Below are 13277 nucleotides of genomic sequence, written 5' to 3'. Positions count from 1 at the left end.
TTGAACCCATTGCTTCGGGAATTGAATAGATTTCGTTTGAACGAAACGAAATTCATTCCATTCCGGGAGACAATTGTTCATAGATTTTGTATTTATCAGATTGAAGTAATGGAGATAATAGTTGATCCCAAAACTTTGTATTTCGTAATTACGGCTTTTATTATTGATAATCGAAAAAAAACCGCGGCTCGATTAATTACAGTTTACCCCTTCAATAGAGAATTACTACAGCAAGTGTAATAGTAGTCAATTTTCGTGTGATATCCGGTTGAACCGGTGAGTGAAGTGCGTCGGAGACCGCAGGGGAAATTACAGGGGAAATATGAAAGTTAGGCAGTACCTCTGAATTGAAATTTCGAGTTCAGCAGTGGTATATGTTGAGGGTCAAATCAGTGAATAGAGATCATCCAGATAATTCGAGTTTATACACTTCGCAAAATTAATTGGCCCTAGTATATTGCATTTTTTCAATGAAAAAATCACCCCCATTTTGATTTTCAAACCGTAAATGAAATTGCCGGGTAAACCCTGAGGGCAGCCCCAAAACTTCATAATCGTTATCAGTTTGAGTCATGAATGGTTAATGCAAGACATTTGCGGAGGTGCTGCTGGTAAAGCATAAAGGTGCCACCAAAGATATAATCCCAGAGCGGAAGAGGATAATAATGGAAGCATTCATAAGGGTTGACAGGGCCTTATCTCGCCGAAGATAAGGCGACTGTGGTCGGTTGACTGGTGGGATAATCGCATAACGAAAAGGCGATTCGATATACCGGACGATGCAGACCCTTCCGCACACTTCGCCCTATAGTTCCTACATCCCAATATCCACAATAACCCTACCAACCACCCTAATTACTTCCAAATTGTCGTAAATGCAGTCTGAGGAACAACAATCGTAAATAAACCTCGTAAATCGGGACAATGATAAACTCTGAGGTAACAATAACACGATTTTATCGCGCCAAGTATACGTTCATCCCCTAATGTACAACATAAAAATAGAATTAATAAATGTATTAATACCCCCAGTGCATTCGTTGCCATTAATGTGAAAAAGATGAATTGATGAAATACTGGGAGTTGATCAAGTCGTTATCTTAATGGTTTTTTTTTTAGGTGTAAATTCCCGTGGAAAAAATGAAGTTATTCACGTACACCGAGTAAGTTGAAAATTCGAGGATCTAGGGGATCAACGCTGGCATGATAATTAATTCAATTTAAGGGATGAATGTGCCTTTAACGAAGGCAGGGAATGGATGGCGAGATTGAGATGAGGTCGAGGGAGGGCAGTAAAAGCGCGGACGACGTTCATTTCAAGTCGGGGTGTAAGACGAGAGGATTAAGGGAGAATGAGAAAGTAACACCCTGTATGAAAGGGTTCTGAAGTGATTACTTTGATTGGCTGTGGTTTGGCATTAACCTACTCTGTAAAATAATTAAATGATGAATCTCAAAGTTTTTAACTCTTCCTTTCGTTCAATCATTTTCTACGTAACTACTTTCAGGATTTAGCTGTCTACAATTACCTCATTATTAGTGGTGTAATAATTAATTTCATAGGATTATTTTTCCCAGATATTCGCCCATGACTCCGTACCCTTCCCTACACGCGATAAAAATTTTAAAATATTAAACCAGAACCTTCTTTCAAAAATTTTCACCACCCATCTACAATTTTCGAAAAAATCCCTCTCCCCTCAAAACCACAAAATTCTTTCCGCCCCCACATCCATGAAAATCATCTTAGCCCCGTAACTCCCGACAAAGTAGCTCGACAATTAGCCATAAAACGAATAATGCGACACCTATTAGACTCTCATTTGACGATCTCGAATAACCCAACACCGACCACTGACGGTGGCTGTTTACTCGCCAACAGAGACACCCGTCTATAAAATGCATTTGCCAATGCGAGGGTGCGAATGGGACAGTCGAGAAGGTGAAAACCCTCGCAGTTAAAAGGAGAGGTATATATCCCCAAGAGGGATGAGGGGGGGACTGGATGAAATGCAGAGGTGGCGAAGGGGGAACAGTAAAATCCACAAATCACCGTATAAACCAGAACAATGACGCGATGTAGAGAGGGGAAGAGGGTGGTGGGTGGTTTTTGGGGGATGAGGTACCGTTCGAGTTCCGGAAGAGGCCGCCGGTTCCCTCCGAGGGTAGGAGGGTTACCCTAGAATACAGAAAGGGCTCGACAAGTGGTGAGGCATTGGGGGGTTAAAGGGGGAAAGAGAGGGGAGGGTATGCCATACACCGAAACCCACCACTGGCCGACGATAAATTTGTCAGTAGAGTCAATAACAGAGGCTGTTTCTGTGATTTAATGATGCCTGCTCTACGAGACTACGGTATACACTAGTCTAACCCCTTCAGCCCCCTAACCCACCCCTTTCGCGAGTGGTTCTGTTTGTATGTTTTTCACCGTCTCTTTTGACCCTTTTGCTCTCATACCCTTTCATCATCAGTTCTCTCTCTATGATGTGGCTATGGTAAACGAAAGAACACCATTCATCATTTATTTTCAATAAGACGTATCAATGCTGATGGAGAACTTTTCAATTTCAGAGTGGAAATTGTGGATTGAATGGTTCTCTCGGGTTTAGTGGAAAGTTTCAATTTTTAGAGTCGAGAGAAATTTTTATGGAAAATTTACACGGTAAGATCGGATGCCTGATTTCCAGACAATTTTTTTCGTTCATCATTTTTAGATGATGATCGAGAATTTAAGTAGATTAAAATTTCTGTCGATTATCAGATGAATTTGTCATCCGCCTAATCATTCCAATAAAATCACTCAAAATCCTGCCGATATACTAGGAATTAGTATCTCAGGCAACTCGATACAATATCATTACCCCCCCTCGATTCTCCAAACGACTCGTTTCCCCTGATCTGATCCATATCGATACTAAAACAGAATATTCCGATTAAAGTGAATAGAGAGAATAGAATGAACATTGTATCCTGATGAATCGCGAGGAGGGAATACGCGAGTCAACGTAGGACATACACCCGTTTGTTATACGAAACGACGTTTATCGGCATTAACGTCAGCCGGGCGGAGGCTTGAAACGCGTTTTATCGTGAATGTGCTAAAAGCAAAATCTCCTCGATACACCTCGAAACCTTTTAGCATCCCCTGCCCCCTCGCCCCACAGCCCCCCATCCATCCCCCAAACTCCCTCTCACTTGCACCCATATTAAAGGTGCACACGCGTGCGCAACCCCTGAAGATAAATAGAAATAAAATAACGAAGGAATGAGAGCATTTAACGAGGTATTTTATCATAAATCACTCATTGAAAAAAAAGTACTCTTCGCAAGTACCCGTACTTTTTTAAAGTACTTTCATTATTTTCGGAAGTAATTTACCATGTGATTCTTTTTCAGTACTGCGTGCAAGTATTTTGATGTTACCATAAATAAATTTGTTGTGAGTGCTGATTTGTTTTGTGTTTTGAATGAGAATGAATAAATTGAGCCATTGGATGGTTTCAACTCCGTCAAAACATTTGAAATGAATGAGTCAATAAAAATATTTCATGGAAAATATTCCACTGAATCCTTATCCCACACTGGATTAAAGCGATTCAATCTATATGCAAATCAATTATAATGGTAAATTAACGGGGAAGAGGGGAATAAGTCTCATTCACTCGGTATAGAAACGTTCGACCCGATTATCCAATTTCTCTCGTTCCTAACGTTCGTTACTCAGTCTCGCAATTATGACCTAGTCGTTATAATGACTGTTTAGTCACTACCCGCATGTGCAGAGCAATTTAATTATCATCAAACTGAGGCGTTTGAGCGAGAGTCTAACGAGCTGAATATCTCAATGTCGAATAAAGTTTCCTGAGGTATCAGTTATCCTGAATATTAAGATAACTAATATGGGTATTGGATGATAAGGTTTTCCCGACAAATTTCAAAGGAAAATGTCACTTTCATATATCGAATTTTGACTAAAATGCATGTATGAAATACTTATCGTAAAATACACTCTGAGAAACTTGAAATTTTTACAACCTCAAATTTACACAGAATTTACTTAAATTTTTAAACTAAAAAAAATCAGTACTACAGTAAAAATGATAAAAAATGGACAGTATCGGCCACTCGATCGACGAATAACTCATTACGGTGTAATAAGGACGTAATAACTGGGATAAAATATATTCTCATCCAATCGAGATAAATCCTTGGGTATCAAATAATGCAGAATGTAATGGGTGAGTGCAACATACAGCCCCAAGTCCATTCAATCTAATACTTCTAGAGGTTTGCTAGTAGCAACAACCATTTGGAACCTATACGAGCAAAGGGGGTCGACACGGACGTGGTTAGGGCAGTTTAATATCGGATAATTGAATCCGAGCTGGTCTCGGCCCCTGTAACATCTCCACCCCCTGGTCTATCTGACCGAGCTACCATGCTACCATGCCCTCGCTCACTCTGAGCTACCGGGTTTTAGGTGGTTGTCTCGCTTTTACAAGAGACAGACACACGGACGTATCCAATGTATATACGAGCCTGATAAAGTAAAAGCCAGGACAGGGGGGGGGGGGCAATGGGCAAACTACTATACGCCACCGGCCTCTTATTGCAACTCTGTTAAATGATCAGGAGGAAAATGGCCACCGGAACATCCGGTCACTCTATCTGTTTTCGGAATATACTTGGTACTCACCGAAAATAAAAATTTCCATCCCGTCACAATATCCCAGACTGTCACAATTATCAGAATAAAATTAAAAGTCAAATGGAAGAATTGACTCGAGAATCAATTTCGAAAAAAATCGACAATTCTAGAAACTCACGATCATAATTATTATGCATGATAAATTTTCTCTAGCATAAACTGCTTATCTCCCACTACAATGCATAATAGACGCGAATAACTAACAATAATCTCCACCCGATTTTCCTCCACCTCGTTGAGGATTTTATCATAATAAAATATTAATTCAGATATAATGTGCATCAATCGATCCTTTAAAACCCCTGAAAAATAGATAACTCCTCTTAGTCCTCACTGAATCCCATCATTTAAACGGATTTAAACATTGAAACATTCAATTAGTCTGGTTTTGATAGAAATGTTATTATTTCCCGATATGTCTTCAGAAAAATACCCAAGTCCATCAATCATCCCCGTCTATCAACCGTCGGTCAAAAAAAAAAACCTCCACTTGTACTCCAACGCGCATTCACTTTTTCGATTAATTTTTTAATTACAAATCCGCTCCAATGAAGAGTAACGAATGCTGTGGGCGAGGGGGGAGAGGGATTGTGGGGAGGGGGGGGGAGGCAATATATTTGAAATGTTTGATGGTTGAAAGGGCTCTGGACGGTCAAAAAAGCGATTGAACGTGGGACATGTGCAAACGCACGACACAGATAGAGTAGATCATGAAACGTTATCATTATTATTAATTTTCCAGAATTCATTGAATGTCTGTGATATTTGCGCATCATTGGCGTTTTCAGTGGGTATTTTCCATCAGTGACAGCCCCAGTACCCAACTCGTCTCTGTTTACATGTCCACAGAGAGAAGTACCCCAACGTTATTAAAATCCCCTGGTCATATTAAATCGTAAAATGACGTCCAGTTCTAAAGAAAATAACAAATGCAATGAACATTTTTTCGTTCGAAAATATTTAATAACTGAAATCGTCATGGGCACTCGTACCGTGGATTTAATATGGCATATTGCCACCAAAAATTCAAGCATCGATTCACATTTAAACTCCATCGGATTTTTACCATCTTTTTGTGTTTGATAAAAAAAAATTGAATGAAACCAATGGAAAAATTGTGGAAAATTGCATATCGTGAATTTTTATGATTTTTAAATTTAAACCGAAAATTTGGAATATGATTTATTATCATGAAAAATCCAAACTATTTGTCTGACCATTTTTTTTGTTGTAAGTGGTAAAAAGGCAAGAAACGACGTATCAAATAGAATTGAGAAATAGTATATTGTGGATTTTTAACATTCCACGTTTATTTGAGAATAAAAGGTGTAATGCGATATTAATGGGAAATATTTTTGAATAAAATGAGGAAAGAGGGAATATTCAAAGGCGGGGTATGACTGGCCAAGTTGGGCTACACACAAGGTCGAATAAACGCCAGTAAGGGTTGGATAGGAGATCCTGAAGGGGTGAAAGGGGGATGGAAGGGGGTGGATGGGGGAGGGTGAGGGAATGGTAGTTTGAGACCGAAGGCGGAGAGGCGGTCTTTTATTAAAAACGTACAAAAAATAGGATTGCTTGTTGGAATGCAATATTTCGACGGATTCATTTGGTGGAAACATTTCTTCCTCAGGAAAAAATTCAATCAAACCCCCTTCAGTTGGAGGTGAGAGGGAGGAAAAGGCAGGGGTGAGGCTTTATATATATATAAGTTGAGGAAAAACAGAAACCGGATTGATGCGGACACGCGAGGAAAATCCACGGATAACTTGCAAGTGTTTTATTCTTTTGACGTTTGGTATGGGCATTTTATTAACTATTCACCGGGAATTCGATGCTATAGTCGGGGAGAAAAAAAAATGCAATCGCCCCCGAATATTCGTTCATTTGAGGGAATTATTCACATTGAAATATCAAACAAGTGACGGATTTTCTCTAGTTTCAGGAAATTCTATCATTGACCATTTATTGAAAAAATCAGGATATCAATTAGTATAATTTTCAATTGAGTTTTTTGCTCTTGTTGAAAATGTTGAAGTTTCCGAAAATTCTGTTGATTGTGCTGAGAAAAATAATTTCGAAAAATGAAAAATAAATTGAAATAAATTTTAATTAAATTTTTAAAACAAAGTAAAAAAATAGAATAAAATAGATAGTAAAAATTGCAACATCGATACGAAACTTCGGTAATATTTACGACGCGCATTCGATGGTTATCTTTAATCTACAATTTTGAATTAATATTCAAAGTGTTAGAACACAAATTTTGGTAATATTTTGCTCTGTGTGGGTCAGTAGAAGCAAGAGTCACAGTCGGACAATGGAGAAACCACTTTATCCGGAAAGAGAACTCGACATTATCCGCAGTGGATTCCCCAACCGAGTGGTGTCTTACGAGACACGGGGTTCGAAAAAGGGGATGAGGAGGAGTTGAAGGGTAAGGGGGATGGTCGGAGGATAGAGTACATTGCCACTAAAATATAAAGTGGTTTTGGGTGAGGGGGTTGAAGAGGAGGAGGTAACTCCGTGTGGCATAGCAAATGGAAAGAGAATAAGGGGTTGAGGGTGGTACCTATCGCGTACATTACAGCCTGAAACGCGAGGGGGGACCAACGTCGGGGTGTGCTATTGATCGACTGGAGAGAGAGCCCGGTCAACCCTCTAGGCCCTACGTACAGCCCAACATACGTATAGACGTATGCAAAACGAGTTTACACATGCGTATGGCTCACGTCAACCAACGCAGTTTCACCGCATATAATACGTACCCTCGGTTTCTGGTTTATGAGGCGATTCTCAACGATGTAATCTAGTTTCAAGGGAAGTTATTTGATTTTTTTTTTCTTGTACGTCAATTTATCGATGACCCTGAAGTTTCACGATTTTCAAGATGCGACTCTCCAACGCCCGATAACTTTCCGTAGAACAATCGTATGATAGAGAAAAAACTTTTTCAAGTCTACAAATTTGAAAATCGCCCCAAAATTACGAATGACACGTGGAGTATGAATAAAAAAAAAAAATTCTACTCGGGAGCAATTTATAACGCTGAGAGACCGTTGGTGATGGAGAGACGAGGTAACCCGCTGAGAAAAGAGGCGTGAGGGGCGGTGCATGGGTGGTAATGAAATTGCACTCATCGTGTGAAATTTAATATTAATCCTGGATGTAATATGGGGAGTAAGCAGAGGCATTCGAGTGAAACGCGATTGCATCTCATTCTCCGGACATATTTTCGACATTTTTCCTCGACTCCCATCCCCAAACTGTTCCCATTGATCCGGCTTAAACCGCGGAATTAATAAATGTATCAATTCCCACCCCCTCCCACCAATCCGATACGATCTGACTTTTTTATTTAAACACCGGTTAAACGGTCTGATAACCCCCCTCCCAGTCTAGGAGATACTCTTGGCGATTGTCGGGGAACAAATGGCAACTTGAGTATACAGTAAAGGTGAGTGTCCTTGAGCCGTAGTCTAAAATCTTGAATTCGCAATATACACCTGTCTCTTTTCAACGCGCATGGACTTTTTAAAACCCGTTAGTGTTTTCTCACTCGACCTTTTAACTCCCTCTATCGTATTCCTCCGTCTCACCTCCTGCAACCGGCGTTTCGTCCTGTGCCACCTCCAGACACTCGCTGCTTTCCTAATCCTACCAGGATGCTTTTCGCGCCTTGCAAATTCTCCCGTTGTCTACAATAACCCTTTGAATGTGTTGGTGAAACCGAGTGACCATGAACCATCGCGTGTAAGAGGGGGCGATATAAAATGAGAGAGTGGAATTATCGAAAATCATTCTCAACTCCGTCCTTGGTCAACGAGAATGCCAAATTATTTCGCGATCTCTGTTCAAAATATTTCTACTACAACGTGATTTTTTAATTTTGAATTTTTAAAAAATGCTATAGATGGAACCGATTTCAACCGAGATGAATTTCGCGTCACTTTTTTGAAGGAAAGAAATTGCCATTTTCTCTCGTAACCCACCCCGGCAAACTTATTAGATTAATTAAAATAATCTTAATAGGATCTCATCTTGAGCCACACAATGAAGTCCACTCGATACACAGGAGATTCCCCAATCTGTTACCCTTTGTACCCTCAACACTGCTGTTCTAAGTGATGAGTATGTTTGTGTAGATTGCGTACACTCCCCGATACGCACACAAATTCAAAGAGGTACCTCGTAGACGAGATAAATTTGAACAATAGCCGAGCGAAATAAGATGCCAATGTCAATGAGAAAATAAAATACAATTCCTTGTCAAATTGAGCCAACAATTTGGCAATTATAAAAAAATGACTCACGATTTACTGAAGTTCTGGTTGACAGTAGTGCAGATGATTTTTTATCTTCACTCCAGATATCTGCCCTCGATTTTCCCCTTCTCCACGGTGATCACCACGTGGCTAGCCCCACGAGGAACACTCGTTATCACTTCCACCGAACTCTTCCTTTCTCCTCTAAAAATAATGCAAAAAAAATAATAAATTTAAAAATACTTGACGTCTAATGTTCATCAGATTTCATAAATTCACGATAAATTTTTCAACTATACGAGACAGGTCTATTTTTAACATTCACCTCTCATCAATTTTCTCGTGGAGAATAAATAAATAAAAGAATTATGTTATTACACAAAATTGAGGTGATTAAAAAAAATATTTAATAACATTCTATTGCCACTTCATAGGACAAATAAAATTATTGAAATTAGGTAAAATCCAGGGAATTATTTTTTTGAAAATGCACCAAAATTCTTTTCTTAATTTTTAATATCGAGATTTTATAGTGAGATGAAAGATTTTAATTAATAATCGCTCACCATAAAAAGATAATTTTATTGGGTTTTAAGATGAATGAGAGGTTTAACGAATGATGATAATTTTAATGGAACTTCACAGCATTGACAATTCAATGACACCTGTTCCTGTAAATTAAACGTGAACAGTGGGCAATTGATGAGGGAGTGATGTGAGGAGTGATCGAATTGTTGAATAATTAATGGAGAATATCGCAATCCCTGTGAGAACTTTAACCCGGAGTACGTGACACCCGCGACGCAGCTCGCGGCCGACTGAGAGTCTGTGAGGACGGGCGTGCGCCTCTCGACGAGGGGTAAACCCTCTTCACAGAGGACCGGCGCTCCAAAGAGGACTTCAACCCTACAATTCCACATATCAGGATGCCACCATCCAGGTGAAAATTCAACACCTCCGAAAAAAACTCAACTCATTAACCTCTGCCCTACATCGAAAGAAAAACGTGAGTAGGCGATATTATTTTTTACCACATCTGCCAGAGTTCATATCTAAAAGTCTGAATGTAAATTACGAAATTAGTAAGATTGAATTGCGGACGTCCTCAAATTTTAAACTAGAGTAATAACCAATTCAAAGATTTGACCTCGTAAATAATTTTAATGTAGTATTTAATACTCTACGAATCAGAAATCGTTTATGTCTTTTATGTTTTTAGTTTAAATTTCATGGACAGTTGTTGCCGTGAAAATGTCAAGAGGAATTTTTTGCCAGTGGATGCTAACGTGGGATGACATTTCTAGAGAAGAGGTTGATCGAACCCCACGGAAAAAACGAGAAAAACAATAGTAGGACGCTTTTATTGACCCTTCCGGAGGAGACCAGGATATAGGGTAGCATGAGATGAAGAAGCAGAGCAAGTGAATTCAGCCTCATTTGAATTGCATCGAGCTTTCGGCAACATTGGAGGAAACGAGATCTTCGATTCACTCGTCAGAATTATTCAAAGTGTTTACTTGAATGATATCTGTTGGCCACATCGTCAGCCCGAGCTGTCAAAAATTATCGATAATATTTTCCACGAAATTTCCATCCCACCGAATTTCACTAAAATTTCAAGGACTTTAAAAAAATTAAATTGATTAAAATTCCATTTTGATCGAATTACTCCACCCGAAAATTAAAAGAAATTTGCATATCTATAGCTTGATAACAGACAGACGTAAGTGCCGAAAGATTTTATTCACAGCAAATACAGGAAATTTCATTTTTTAATTAATTTTGTCTTGATTTTTTGGCACTTGAGATGACAATCCGCCAGTAAAATTCTCACATGTCAAAATACCAAATGGGCTATCGCTGAAAAGCGCGGGAAATTTTCCAGCTGATAAAATGGGCGTGTCAACGGCTGATAAGCTAACACAGGCGCACAAATAAGCCACACCCCCGCAAGCTCACGTAGGAGGAGCATGAGTAAAACTCGAGTAGCAAAGTCATTTACGATTGGAGTATAAGCATTCACCTGTTTCCACACGTCCTCATCACTTCCCACCTTTTTCAGGTAGGAGGGGACCCACCAATTAATTCACCTGCATGATCACCTATGCACCTCTGTTGCCTTTGAGGAACGACTACCAGTGGAGGACAAGTTGGCAAAAACTGCCCTAAAAACCCGTAAATATCGGCAGTATTTCTTACATTGGATTTTGCTATTAAAAAATTGGTGGAAGGAGTCGTCAATTTGCAAGGAATTTAATGAGCGACAAATAGCTGAGGAAATGCGTGAGATGTCTAAAGGCGAAAGTTAAAAAAAACTTATGTCTAAACACTGATAAAACACCTCTTTCACAATCGCGAGGGGGTGATTTCCACCATCGCATGTCTCGTGGCCATGCAGTGGTGAACATGCAATTCTATGACTACATGCTCTCTAAAAGGCCAAGAGTTAAGGTAATTTACTAGTTCCAACTCCTATACTTGATCGCCCATTCATTTTGATCTATTGAAAAGCGTTCCTCTTCCTCCGTGATTTTTCATTTTTCATTAAATTTGTTTTTTTTTTTAATTACTAAAAGAGCTGTATTACTTTGAACAAAACTGACCAAAAAATGTTTATATAAAAAATGTCAAACCCGAATGCAAATATTCAGGCACTTATTCACGTGTTTTATAAATATTTGCCTGTATGAAATAAATCTGCTTCAAACGGCAATTGAGCCTCGTTAATTCAGTGTTATAATTATTAATGCTTAATATTAGCTAGTAATTTGCTTTCAAACAGGGTATAAATGACCAGAGGGTTCCAAATTCATCAGTGGAAAAAGGCAACTTCGATGAAGGGAGAACAGAAGAGAATTAATTACCCTAGGAAGCCCTTGGGGACGCTTTGATGTCCGAGAGGCTTCCGGTGGGTCTACCTAAGGTCAAAGTAATCGACTTTACTCCGTTTGAATAACTCTTGAACTCTCTGTTCGGTCCACAATACCTTACAGATAAAACATTAAGGGTTTAATGAAGAAACAGATGGGGAAGGGCTTCGATTACTGAAGATTATTATCACGATGACACCAACCAGAGATATAACGCTAGAAGATCTATTTTCCTATCTTCGCTTCTAAACTCACTCTTAAAAATTCCACAAAGCACGAATTTGACTTTAAAATCACTCCTCGCGTGATTACTACAGCTCCGAATTCCATTTACAAAGACACTTGTTCATCATAATCAAGATGATAAAATCCCATCGAGTGGAGGTCGTGCAAATAGGATAACACACAGGTAAAAGGTGAAAAGAGAGGTGGAGTTGGACTTTATAGAGCTGAAATCAGATTGATAATATCTGGTTGTGGGGAGGGCCAGATGCATGAATGGCCCAGGAAAACAGATCATAGATAACCCCGGGAGTGTGCAAAAAGCCCTGGCCGATGGGGTGAGGTAATGACGAGCAACTTAGAGTTTCTATGCCGTACCTGAAGGGGAATCAATAAAATAAATAGGCCGATGGTGTGGTACGTGTTTACCAAAGTCCCTGTACACGTCAACGTAATAATCTCGAGCACGAAAACCAATGACTGGGGACACGCGACTCTGCTTCAAATGGAATCGTTTTTTGTTTTTGTTTTACAAGCTTAAAACTGGTATTCCAATGTCATTTGTTTGCAGGGGGTGACACGGGGTAAGTAACCAGCGTCTAGACATGATTATCTATTTTTTGCGTCTGGAATTAAAGGCATGGGGGGAAATACACGAGCTCAACCTCAGCCAACAATTACCGCCATCTATCCGTGAATTTAGATCGAATATATATTTTCTTAGATCATTGAGTATTGAGCAGAAATTTAAAAGTTGCAATTGGCTTTTAATAAAAAAAAAACGAAAATAGGCAAAAATTGAAGTCAAATGCCAAAAGTTCAACGATCAATCACGGGTCTCTGGACTGACTTGAAATTTTTATTGGGAGATAAAAATTGTATATGGAGTGTAATGCATAACCAATTGCAATTTTCATGTTAATTTTGCTGGCAAAAGAAGCAGATGAATGATTTATAGAATTGCATTCTTACCGAGTGTGCGGCACTCCGAGATCTATCATTAGGTTAACGCTGTGAGGCGCCGGGTTCCTGGCACTATCATTATCCCAGGGTCAGACCCTTTTTACTGAGCCCCAGGCCAGTGTATTCTACGTAACCACACACTATTGCACACGTGATAATACTCCGACAAAATATTTTCGTTAAAGCGTACTTGTATCACACACGACAAACACAACATCGACATTTCACTCATTTTTATGCGTCGAATAT

At 39.3% G+C, this 13277-nt stretch overlaps 1 protein-coding gene across 1 annotated transcript in view; it reads right to left on the bottom strand.

Moving 5' to 3' along the window:
• The window catches only part of LOC105267650 (LIM/homeobox protein Lhx9), a 151286-nt gene extending 141535 nt beyond the window's left edge, over positions 1-9751 (bottom strand). Inside the window, exons 1-2 of the mRNA XM_011306643.1 lie at positions 9540-9751; positions 9022-9177 (exon numbers count right to left, since the gene is read on the bottom strand). The gene's annotated coding sequence lies outside the window, so the exon portion shown is untranslated. The remainder of the gene's footprint in view (positions 1-9021; positions 9178-9539) is intronic.
• Positions 9752-13277: the final 3526 nt, after the last annotated feature.

This window comes from Fopius arisanus, unplaced genomic scaffold (assembly GCF_000806365.1).
Source record: "Fopius arisanus strain USDA-PBARC FA_bdor unplaced genomic scaffold, ASM80636v1 scaffold00049, whole genome shotgun sequence".
Lineage (NCBI taxonomy): Eukaryota > Metazoa > Arthropoda > Insecta > Hymenoptera > Braconidae > Fopius > Fopius arisanus.
This window is presented reverse-complemented; position numbering and strand designations above follow the sequence as displayed.